The sequence below is a fragment of the Thermobia domestica genome, chromosome 10, assembly GCF_964235325.1.
Source record: "Thermobia domestica chromosome 10, izTheDome1.hap1.1, whole genome shotgun sequence".
In the NCBI taxonomy this organism is placed as follows: Eukaryota; Metazoa; Arthropoda; class Insecta; order Zygentoma; family Lepismatidae; genus Thermobia; species Thermobia domestica.
This window is the reverse complement of record NC_137463.1, coordinates 215,217,726-215,229,800: the sequence shown is the minus strand read 5'-3', so window position 1 is coordinate 215,229,800 and position 12,075 is coordinate 215,217,726. Positions and strand designations below refer to the sequence as shown.

The following is a 12,075-nucleotide window of genomic DNA, read 5'->3' as shown; positions in this document are numbered from 1 at the left end:
AATATATATTTCGTCAGGTTCCCACCCGATGGCAGTATTATTGTGAAAGTCACGCTGTTGCTCAAAAGGTTTTTATTTCTTTTTTGATAAAAACAATGACATGCTACAGAGAAAGATGGCGTCCTGCAGCTGGGATAATGCTGCGAGCAGAAGAAAACTGTTCAATTATAATGATTTGGAGAGAAAAAATGGCGGAGATTTGAGCGTGTTTAATGACATAACAGATCAAGACTCAGATTACGAACCGTCCGCAGACAATGCATCAACATCGAGCCAGGTAATTAAATCATATTATAAAGTGTGGCATTCATAGTATTATATCGAAACTTCTTGAGTTTTATGTAGCTTGTGGCTTATATTATAATGTTGCTATGATAGCTGCAGAGATCGACGACATGTTCATTTTCTTTTAAGTTTACTGGGCTAGTGAATCATTTGGTTAAGAAAAGTGGAATGTCTGAAGTAAAGAAAGAATTTCTTCTACTCATAACTCCAGATTAGTTAGGTTTGATTTCCTTAGCAATCATAACATTAAATTATCGGACGTGATGTTCTTGTACTTCTAAATACTCGCATGAAACAATTAAAAAATGCAAATCACATGGAAGGGTTTTTCCTTACTCTAGGCTCTCCTCTTTAATCAGGAAGTGGTACTAGTGTCCTGAGTCCTAATCACTCAAGACGACGTTCGCCTGCTGCATGATATGAATTGAAACATTATTTAAAGCCTTGAATACAGCACCTACTTTGCCATTTATTTGGAACCAGAACTGTCACAGTTCGGAACATGTTTACCAGTGTGTACGCCTTGAGGTGTACAATGTAATACACTAAGGAAGAAACATTCTATCATTTTTAAAGCTGCTTGTGAAAAAAAAGCTCTTCACAATGGAGGAAGGCGGACTTATTTTTGACTCGATTTTCTCAGAACAAAACAAACTTAACATTTCCTCTTTCTTCTGTGCAGTCTTCAAATGAAGCCAGTGTTTTCACCTGCAAATTTTGCTCAACGTGTGCTCGGATATTTGAATAAACTTTTATATTAGCTATATTTTGTGAAAAGATTTTAAATATTGTTGCAATATATTATGTTCTGTATTTCGTTTCAGGATGAACCTGCGCCCGTTGATGATATGCAAGGTACTGCACGACAAGCAGAAATAACTCCCCAAAAAGTGTCTCGTAAGCGATGGAGAAAACGAAGTCCTTCGTCACATGCGAAAACCAAGAGGAAGAGGAGGAGGAATGAAGGGCGTGAATACTTCAGCGAACATTCAAAGAAAAGGGTCTCTAGCCGAGTTCTTGGAAAAAATTGCAAAAAATTGTGGATCTAAACTGTTAGGTAAAGAGGTAGACATTTTTAATGGATTTTGGGATCTTGCTTCCCATGACATACAAAATGCTTACTTATTTGGTTGCATTAAAGTAAACCCTAAGAAGAGATCATATTTAAAAAAAAAAAAAAAGAAAAAAAAAGAAAAAAAAAAGAAAAAAAAGAAAAAAAATCTTCACGAAAATTTACAGCCGAATACACAGTTAAAGTAAGTGGTAAGGAAATCAAAATTTATAAAAGTGAGTTCTTGAGTGTTCATGGATTGCATAATTCAAAAGAAAGAATAAATTCTATTGTCTCTCAAGTTGCAGGTGGAGTTACAACACCCAAAGCGGATAGCAGAGGCAAGAATAGGAACAGGCCAAACAGAATAGACGAAAATCGACTTCAGTCTGTTAGGGATCACATAAACAGCATACCAAAGTACCAGAGCCATTACAGCAGATAGGATAATCAGGAAAAAATATTTTTTGACTGTGATTTATCAATTTTTCGGTTGTACGAAGATTTCTACTTACCATGGTGCGCGGAAAAGGGCATTGAAAATCCAGTCAGTCAAGATGCATATCGTAGATTTTTTTTTTTTTTTTTTTGCACCGAATATAATATTAGTTTTAAATTGCCTAAGTCAGATACTTGCAAAGTATATGATATGTCGAAGGTCAAAATTGCTGCTTTAAGATCAGAAGGCAAAGAAGGTGAAGTAAAACCTATCGAAAATGATCTGAAGGTGCACCAGAGGCGAGATGAAGCCATGCCGGACATTCTAAAAAGGGAAACTCTGAGCAAAGATAATAAGAAACTCGTGATTGACATTGACTTGCAACAGGCCTTACCAGTCCCAAAACTCACCACCAGTATTGCCTTTTACTGTCGGAAACTTTGGCTATTCAATTTCAATATTCATGATTGTACGACCGGGAAAGGTTACATGTTCGTGTGGAGCGAAGAAACTGGTCGCAGAGGCTGTAATGAAATGTGCAGTGCTTTCATAAAATTTATAGCCATGAAGCCCGAAGTGGAGGAGCTTGTTGTTTTCAGTGATAATTGTCCAGGCCAGAATAAGAATTGGACTATGAGGCTCTTTGGTTCCGTCTTATTAGGGAGAGGCACTTCAAGGAAATAACTCATTACTTTCTAATATCAGGACACACCATTCTACTATCTAATAGAGACTTTGCTGTTATTGAGAACTTTCAGCGGAAACACAAGCAAATTTATAATTCTAGTATGTGGATGGACATCATTTCCAAAGCTAATAAAAAGAATCCTTTTCATGTAACACGAATGACTCAATAGGACATTAAATGTTGAAGCATGATTACAAAATGTGACGAAGACAAAGAAAATGAAGTGTGGACGCCCAGTTGATTTCTCAGCAGCAGTTGCATTCACATTTACTGCTGATTATCCTTGCAGCTCTTTCATCAAGTAAGCAGTTAACGAAGTGTACAAAGAGGTGTAATTCCTCAGAGTTGGTCGACCACTTTCAATTTCATTGGATAAACTGAAACCAAAATACAATGCGCCACTAAGGATAAATAAGAAGAAACTTGAAGGTGTAACAAGTCTCTTACCATTCATTCCTCCCATCTACAGCACCTACTTCCAAACGCTTATGCCAAATGATGATGATGATGAGAGCAATGCGGAACTTATTTAGTATCTATAGGGCAGGCAAAATTGAGTTTGTCTCTAATGTTATACAAACATGAAAAAAGTAAATTTAACTATAAGTGTAACAAGAAAAAATGTATAACAGTTTGTTTTGAATGTATATAGTTACTTCATTGTTTCGTTTTAGTGTTCAAAACTGCCCAAATAAATATTTTTCGTCCAGAAAAAAAATGGCTTCGAAAATTTATTTCATGAAGCATGTCATAGTGTTGCCCCAAAACTTTCATTTCATATGTTATCTCTACGCAAGAAAGTGACAAGTCACAAATTTTAACATTTTCTGCCCTAAAATAGCGATTTTTACAAAAAATTATTGGTAAATCAAACTTTAACTTGCAGTAACGTATTCATGATATATTGATGCGTGAAGTAACAAATTGTGGCACATATAGAATGAATAACAAGAATTATGGAATTTTTTAAAACTTACAAATCACTGTACTGTAAAATTTGTATATTGTGGCTTGTCCACTTTTTGCCCCAAGCCCTTGATATATGCAGGGGCGGATTTAGGATATGATCAAGGAAGGGGCTAAATCATATTTTGCCGTTTTATCTACTGTAAAGCAGGATTGAAGCCCATTTTATCCAGTGTTTACCTGAGCGTCAAGGGGGGGGGGGGCTATAGCCCCTATGTGCCACTTGGAGCCGACACTATATATATATATATATATATATATATATATATATATATATATATATATATATATATATATATCTTCTCTTCCCTCAAGTTACGGGACTGAATTTGGATTTAAACGGCATCGGAAGTGTCACTGTTCATCTTAGCGACCTCAGAAACTAGGAATTCGACACTAATATTGGTCATTTTCGATCATTTTTATATCTCCCTCCCACTCCCTAAGTTGCAGCACCATCAAAGTGAAATGATAAAAAATGTCCGAGGCTTCTCATCTATGCTGAAAATTTGATCGAGACCAGTCGGATGGTTCAGGAGTTATTAAGTCAGTCATAAACATACAAGGCACTTCATTTTTATATACATAGACAGGGTTGGCAAAAATCATGGTTTTTATTTTAAAAAAAAAGTTTTTGCTTTAAACTTTTTGTTTTAAACCAGGTTTCTTTGGTTTAAATAATTTGCTCTACGTATTTGTATCACATATGGACAGAAATAAGTTTGTTTCGCCTTCGTATTATGCAACAAAGGGGTTATGCTGGAATGGGTCACATATAAGTTTAAAGCGGAATCCAAACCGCTTCTCGGCTTACATCCGAGAGAAATTGTTCTCCATTTGAACTCGAAACTGGGGTTAATTGGCCACAAATGCGATGCGTCTTCCAACTCACTCACGAAGGACTCCTGATAAAAATACGTTGTACTGATCTTTACATACTTGTTAATATCGTTGTCAAGAGTTATTTCAGAAGGACAAAAAGATGAACAGTTGCACAAGTGAAACCATTATACAGAATTACATACGAACAATTTCAAAGTACTGCAAAGTACAGAAGAACTAATTTAGTCCAAGTTAGTTCACTACGACTTTTATTAGTTAAGTTAAAGAAATAAACGAATTAATTTGTATATCAGTAAGAAAAGTGAATAAAGAAACGAATTATTTAAGTCCACTTTCGCTATTTAAATCACACAAGAAACATTCATAAACTTATAAAACAAAAGTTGTTTTTGTAGTATAATCTCTTTGAGTAATGAATGGGGAATTTAGGTCTGAATATAATACGAATAATATACAGGAGTGAAACATGATAACACACAAATGTGTGTTCATCAAGATTTTACGAACACTTACACTTTTACTAGCATTTTTCGTTTCTTTGGTTTAAACCAAGGTGGTTTAAACCAGCCAACCCTGTACAAAGATTAGGATAAGTTAATTGGTGTTGTGTAAGAAAGGAAGTATATGCTAGTACAGAGTGTCTAGTAAAATTCCAAAATTAAATTTCGTGACCTTTTCTTTATCAAACCATAAAATATCGTAACATTCTCAAGAGCGAATTTGGATGCGAATTAGGCCCAATTTTCATGCATGCGATAGAAGCGTGCTTTATTTGCAATTTCGTAGCGTCAAAAACCAACCATAGACATTTTTGGTGGTGAATTTTGACGTTTTCACAGCAAAATATTTCAGTCTGTACTTATATTTGTACAGATAAATTAAAAAAAACTTGACCCAAAAGGTAAATTTCGTGACTTTTTCATGACTTTCGCGACCGATAGACACCCTGTAGTATGGTATTTATGTATAGCGTACAGACTGTTTTGTGCTTACCAGCTTAGTTAAGGTAATTTCGTATGAGGTTACGGATTCATAAGTTGTTATATTGATAATGAAGAATAATTACACGAGTCTATAACCGTTTGAGACTGCGTATTAAACTTCATCAAACATGAGACTAGCCGAGAGAGCAAATAGTATTTAAGGATAATAGTATGACACAGCTCTCTTATGAATACTGCTCATTAGGCACACATACCTAGGTCTACTAGAACTAACGTGTAAGTCCTCCCATGATAACAACAGTAGCATATAATTGTCATATAATGAAGTATACGAGCTGCTAAAAGTTACTTCGCGGATATACTTACATGGTTTTCACGTAATACGGACAAACTTTAGAGAGTGATTCATTGGAACAAAAATTTCTAGTAAAGTACTGGAAAGCAGGATTTTTAAGCTTGACAATCGGAGAGAGAAAGCAGTTTGATAGATTACACACAATACATACGTATCCATGTTTTTGGCAGATTGCTTGGTAGTTTCGGAATTTAGCATGTCGTTTCAGTACTGAGAATATCTGAAACATGAACCTTCAGCTTAGCATATAGCTCGAACCACATGAGCTACCATCGGGTATCGAATCCGCGTCTCCCGCATCGGACGTGTAACACTTACCATTTAACCACCAGGAAGCACCAGGTAGCATTTAACCACCAGGTTTCTGAAATCATGTAGTATCTACCCATCGAATTTTACTGAGAGGAAACCTAATCACGATAAGAAAACCTTTTAAAGGGAATCACTATATTTTGAAAATATTTTTTGCAGTTATCATATTTTTCTAATAGTTGAGCATTTTGGATTGTAACTTATTCAACTAGATCGTCTTATATAGGCCTATATATTTTCCCAAATTTCCAGTAGCTGATATCTTTCAAAGGATGTGCTATTTAAAAGATAATTATTAGAGCTTATTTTTATTTGTTATCAAAATTACCTCCTGAAGTTTATCATTATTTAAAACAATTCTGTATTTCTGTCCAGTTACGTTCAATGACTGTTCAGAGCAAAGTTGTGTTTTCTGAGATTGCTCTAAGGTATGGAGTGATATTTAAGCAGTCTTAAACATGCTCAATGACGTTGAAATCCGGGGAACTAGGAATCCTTGGAAGTCGCCAGTATACACAGAACTAGTTCTGTGCCACCCAAACACGAGTGGCACTGCGTTATTGTGGGAATACAAATTATTTCCACTGCAAATACGGTTGACATAAAGTAATAATGTAAATGGGTGTAGATGCCGCTTAGGAGGAATGAGTGCAGATTCTGTTTCTAGTTTAATTATGGTTCCGTCTTGCTCAGGACAGATTACTCAACTGCCTCATGTGGTCTCCACACACGGATTAGATCACCTTGAAACAATCAAAAACGTCAGTCGTAAGATAGGCGATATAACACTATTCTTGTATAGCTTCATTTCAGTGTTCTAAGGCCACGATGACCCACTTTTTTTCTTATAAATAATGTCCCTGATTAATAATGATATAAAAACAATAAAAGAAAATAAAAAATGTTAAACAGAAAAACATTACTAGCGATAACTCGATGTTTTAGTGAGAGTAGTTGTGATTTCCATTTGAAAATTTTATCTACCTAAGACTAAACTAAGTATATTACGTATAACGTTGCATTGGAGATTATCACAAGCTACAAGAAAGCATTTGTAGAGGGAAGTGTTTTATATTTACTTACTTTCATAATCCACTCAATACGGCAGGGAGCATACACAAAGAACATGATTGATAACTGTCGTATGTCGAAACTTTTCCACGTAATCTTCAGATTTTGTGCAAGATGTATAATGATAATGAAAAGTTTAACTTGATGAAATTATAGCTTGTAAAAAATAATTAATTGAACAACCCACACAAAGGGGACTAGGATAATTTTCTAGCACGACTATTTTTTTTTTTTTTAAATAATACATGCTGAATTTCTTCTTAACGCAAGGGGCTTATATGGTATACTCTTTTTCGCATAATTCTTACTTCTTCTCCCCTTAGGAAAGTTCTAAATAGTATGTGGTTTCTTTGATATGCATCAAGCATGCCAAGCCATAACGATGTAAATTTCTATAAAGTGAAAATCATATTTATATGTAAGATAATTTTAGGTATTCGTGTACCTGCAAATGACAAAACAACAATCAAGCAAAGCTTGGATACTCCATAATGCACAGTCAACTATTCGTTTCAACCATCACACACATTCTTTTCTTGCCTTTGTACATATGACTATGTTTGACCTCATCAGATGAAATTTAGTTTTATAATGGTGATTTTTTAATATTCGGAGCATTTCAGGTAAGATTTGCCAACATTTTTCTCCTTTCCTCCGCAATCAGCATTTCAGGTAGTTTTAAATCTCATTATTTTAACCCTTGTCCCTAAGATAATTTAGGTTTGAAGATAAATTCTGCTACTTAATAGAAATGTGAAACACAAAGACCTCATACCAACAAAATTTAACTGGTTTGAATTTCGCTGTGATTGAGAAATTCATATTTTCTTTCGAAAGAATCATTTTTCACGAAATATTAAAAATTAAATACGCTGAAAAGTTCATAACATGCAGTTTTGAACAAAGAAAAATAGTAACGCTATGAAATAGAGATATAACATAAAAATAAATAAATATTTATTATCACATGGAATTTACTGAATATTAAGGAATAATTATAAAGATAAGGTAAAATTTTCAGCTAACTATCACTGCATGTAATAAAGAAGTGAATACTTACTACTTCGTTTAGAACAAAACTCATGCACTATCGAGTTCCGGTGAACTACACTAATCATCGTTTGCTATTATCTACTATGGAAACGTTGTTATAGAAATTAATATTATTATTAGTAGTAGTATGAATTAAAATGTATACATTATTAATACATAATACATTTACATTCTTGCTAATAATACTAGCAGTGTTGCAAAATTATCCTCAATATATAGCTACAGTAGAATTTATGCATCGAACCATGAGGTTATTACATCAATCTGGATAATGTGATTTTATTTTGAGTAACTAATGCAATACTGAAGTTATCAAAGACAATAATAATACATAATTAAAGTAGGATCCAAACAACTACTTGGGCTTTTGTCGGAAGTACTGTATTCCAAATCAAGCCGAGTTTAAACATGAAAACAGTGATATGTGTCTACGCGTAGAAGTCGACACGATAACAGTCACATGCAAGCAAGATGTAGACAGAATCTACGCAGACAATACATAATATATCTACTATGGCACTTTTAATGTTTTAACATTTCGGAATACTAATATTGCAAAGCTGAGGGTTAAAAAAAATGTTTTTAATAGAAGAGATTCCTAGGGGAAATCCCTAGCTCATTCTTTCTTAAAGCGATGGGTAATGAGCAGTAGTTAATTATTTTTTCTTTTTCTTTATACTTTACTGCAGTGAATATAGATAAAGCTCCAAATACGTAATACGAAGATAATGTAGCACTTTCCACAGTAATATTTTCATTTATGTCAAATTGACTTGCAACATGCACCCTATAATATGATATTATAGAAGGAGTTCCATGTAGTGTTACTTTTAATTTTCATGTTGTGTTGACTCCTGTAAAAAGTTTACTATTCAATATATTAGTTACACTTTTTTCAAATATTCTAAAGTTTCTAACAAATAAATAAAAAATAAAATAAATAAAACTAAAATGAAACTGACTCGAACCTATTGTACTTCTCTCAAGACTTATTATGCGTCTTTCATTTTCTACTTTTCTTTTGTTTGAAAAACTGAAAGTTCGTTGATTGCATAATCGTTGCTTACCTGATATGGCCTCAAATTTTTACATATGTAAATAGAATTTGGTTTCCAAATTTTCTCAGGGAAGCGAAGGAAATTTATCAACAACGAAAAGATAAGTAAAGCTTGAACAGTACTGATCAGGAGTGATCTGGGATCTCCACAAAAGTACGAGGTGCATGTCAAAAAAGAGACCGATATTTTTTATGCGGGGTTGGCTACACTGATGAAGTTGAGCATGCATAGGAGCATGTCCTAGTATTCTGTGCATCAGAGAAAGTGTAGTTGCGTATGTGCGAGTAGCAGTAAGGTGAAATGGCTGCTGTAATACAAAGCCCTACCAAATGTGAAATGAGATGTGTCATACGATTTCTGAACGCCAAAGGACAGGATGCAGTTGATACCACCGGGAATCATGTGCAATTTTTGACCAACAGTAATGAGTGGAGGGAAGGAAGGTCAGGCAATGGTGTAACGAGTTTCGGGAAGGGCGTTCAAATGTTCATGATAATGATGGTAGCGGAAGGTATAGTGTTCACACAGACAATCTGGTGGAACGCGTTAACGAGAAAGTGCGATTCAATTGCGGTTCACAATAACTCTACTCACTAAGAGTTCCAGAAGTGTCTGTGAAAAAAATGAATCGAACTATGAGTAATAAACTGGGTTATCACAAACTGTGTGCAAGATGAATGACAAAAGTGCTGGCCAACGCTCACAAAGAACAAAAAATGACAATGATTGACACGTGATTTTTTTTTGGGGGGGGAGGCCGCTGGGGAAACGATAGGGATGACCTCTTTTCTTAGTCTGACGGTGCATGAAACCCGGATATTGTATGCCACTGGACACCCGAAGCAGTCAATGCAATGGAGGCACTCTGGTTCTCCTTAAAGTAAAGAAATTCAAACAAACACCATCAGTTTACAAAATCATGAACACCGTATTTTGGGACCAAAAGGATGTGATTATTGTGGAATTCTTGAAAACGGGACAATTACAGCTGATATATATTGCCAAAGACTGAATAACCTGCAACGTGACACCCAAAATCGACAGAAAGGAATGCTACGCTCTGGAATTCTTCAGATCCATTTCAATGCCCGCCCATATACAGCTGCTCGTACTGTTGAGTCAACTCAAATATTTCATGGGTATTGTTCAATCATCCTCCTTACAGCCCCGAACTTGCACCTAAGCGTTTAAAGCTGGGTTGTCACTTTACGAGAATCTTGCAGCTGTAAAAAGCTTGCAACTGTATAATTTTTCTCCATGTAAACATAGTCTTGAAAGGGACATACAACATTTTTTTCATCTTGCAAGGAATCAAACCATGTAAAGTTTTCTGGGTCGTCTTGCTTGCTACCTGCTATCGCTCTCCCGCTGATATAAAGAGAAAAACAGTTTCGCCGCTTTCGAAATAACGGATTCTTTTGGACGGGGAGGGGAAGCGCACCAAAATACACGTTTTTAATGAGGAGGTTCACTATTTGTCCACTAGAGTGCAGTGCTGCATGGATGAACATATCTTTCGTGCTTTCAGAGGGTTGTAATGTGTAAACAGTAAATAGAAAGACCGGGTTACAAGATTTTTTTAATGACAGCTACAAGATTCTTGTAAAGTGACAACCCAGCTTCAATGACAGTGAAGTGCTTAAGATATCAGTTCTTGACTAGCTGCACTCTAAGGCGGCAGATTTTTACCCAGAGGGTATATGAAAGTTATACCACATATTTGGAGGTTCATGGTGACTATGACGAAAATTAACCAAGGTATGTACTTGTATATCAATCACAATAATTTTCTACTTATATATATATATTGTTTTTTAATATCGACTTTTTTTTTGACATGAACCTCCTAACTAAAATACAGATAAAAGCCCCATTGAAAGCGTATCTCTCAATATCCTCGTTTGGGAAGATGTGAGACGACTTGTAATAAAGAAATTAAATGTGTGTGGTTTTTCCTCTTTCAATTTTTAGTTGTGATAGTAAAGATGTTGTCAATGACGCTACTAGCATTGCGGAAACATTTTATTTTAAGTCGGAATTCTGTCTCGTTCCGACAGAAAATAATTTAAAACTTAATTCTCAATAAAGGAATATGTTACTTTAAATACCTGTGTATCTGTTGTCACCTGTCCTGTTTCTTCCAAATGTTTTGATAAGCCTGGAGTTGGAAGATCACTGTCTTTGGTGTGTTTGATATGTTCTTTAATACTGATTGAAATATCTGTTGTAATTATGCCAACGTATGACTCCTTTTGAACCCTAATCTTATAGTTTTCTCATGAACTGACAGGGTTCGTAAAGGAAACTTATACTTTGTAAGACCTTTTAATCATTGCTGATGCTTTTTAGGTATGTGTAAACGATTTTTTTTCTTTCTTTTTTCTAATCTGTTGATGATGAGAGAAAATAGATAAGCTTTTCCAAGTTATCCTTTAGGACTTCGTTTTCAGTCTTACTCCGCTTTTCACTGTTTCTTACTTGGAAATATTGTTTTTCTGAATACCCATATCTCTGAATAATCTTATAATCCTTTTATTTATCAAACAGTATGCATTTCTTCATACAAATTTCTATAATACATAAATAATTATCAATTTCTGGAGTTCGGACTATATCTTTAATCTATTTTACACAATTTTAACTAACAGTTAAAGAGCCTGGCAAATAAGGTAAAGACAAACGAAAATATTTTTGAGTTCAAGTTCGACCATTCATTTATGTCGATTTGATATGCGTTTGTTACTGCATTTAGTCAAGAATTATCCAAATACAATTCTTCTATTATAGTTGAAGAAGATTATTTGATAGAATTTGTATTGTGCCTTACTCTTCACCTATCCCAACTATAAGGACATTTCAAGAAATGTATGATATGGAAACTATCATATGGTTCGTTCTAAAAACTTCAATCTCAAGAACATTTTGTTTTCGTGAACAGTTGTTACAAGAAACCAAAATAGTTCTTACCATTCTTGATTTTCCATTTGATGAAGCGCTCACAGAAAAAAAG

At 34.6% G+C, this 12,075-nt stretch overlaps 1 protein-coding gene across 5 annotated transcripts in view; it reads right to left on the bottom strand.

Annotated features, from left to right (window-relative positions):
* Nucleotides 1-12,075, bottom strand: part of LOC145662985 (uncharacterized) — a 193,133-nt gene that overhangs the window by 135,639 nt on the left and 45,419 nt on the right. The window contains exon 1 of one of the 5 annotated variants that reach the window (XM_081729084.1): nucleotides 8,015-8,060. The exons of the other annotated variants lie outside the window; for them this stretch is intronic. The gene's annotated coding sequence lies outside the window, so the exon portion shown is untranslated. Of the gene's footprint in view, nucleotides 1-8,014; nucleotides 8,061-12,075 lie in introns of those variants that run through there. 5 annotated transcript variants of the gene reach the window in all.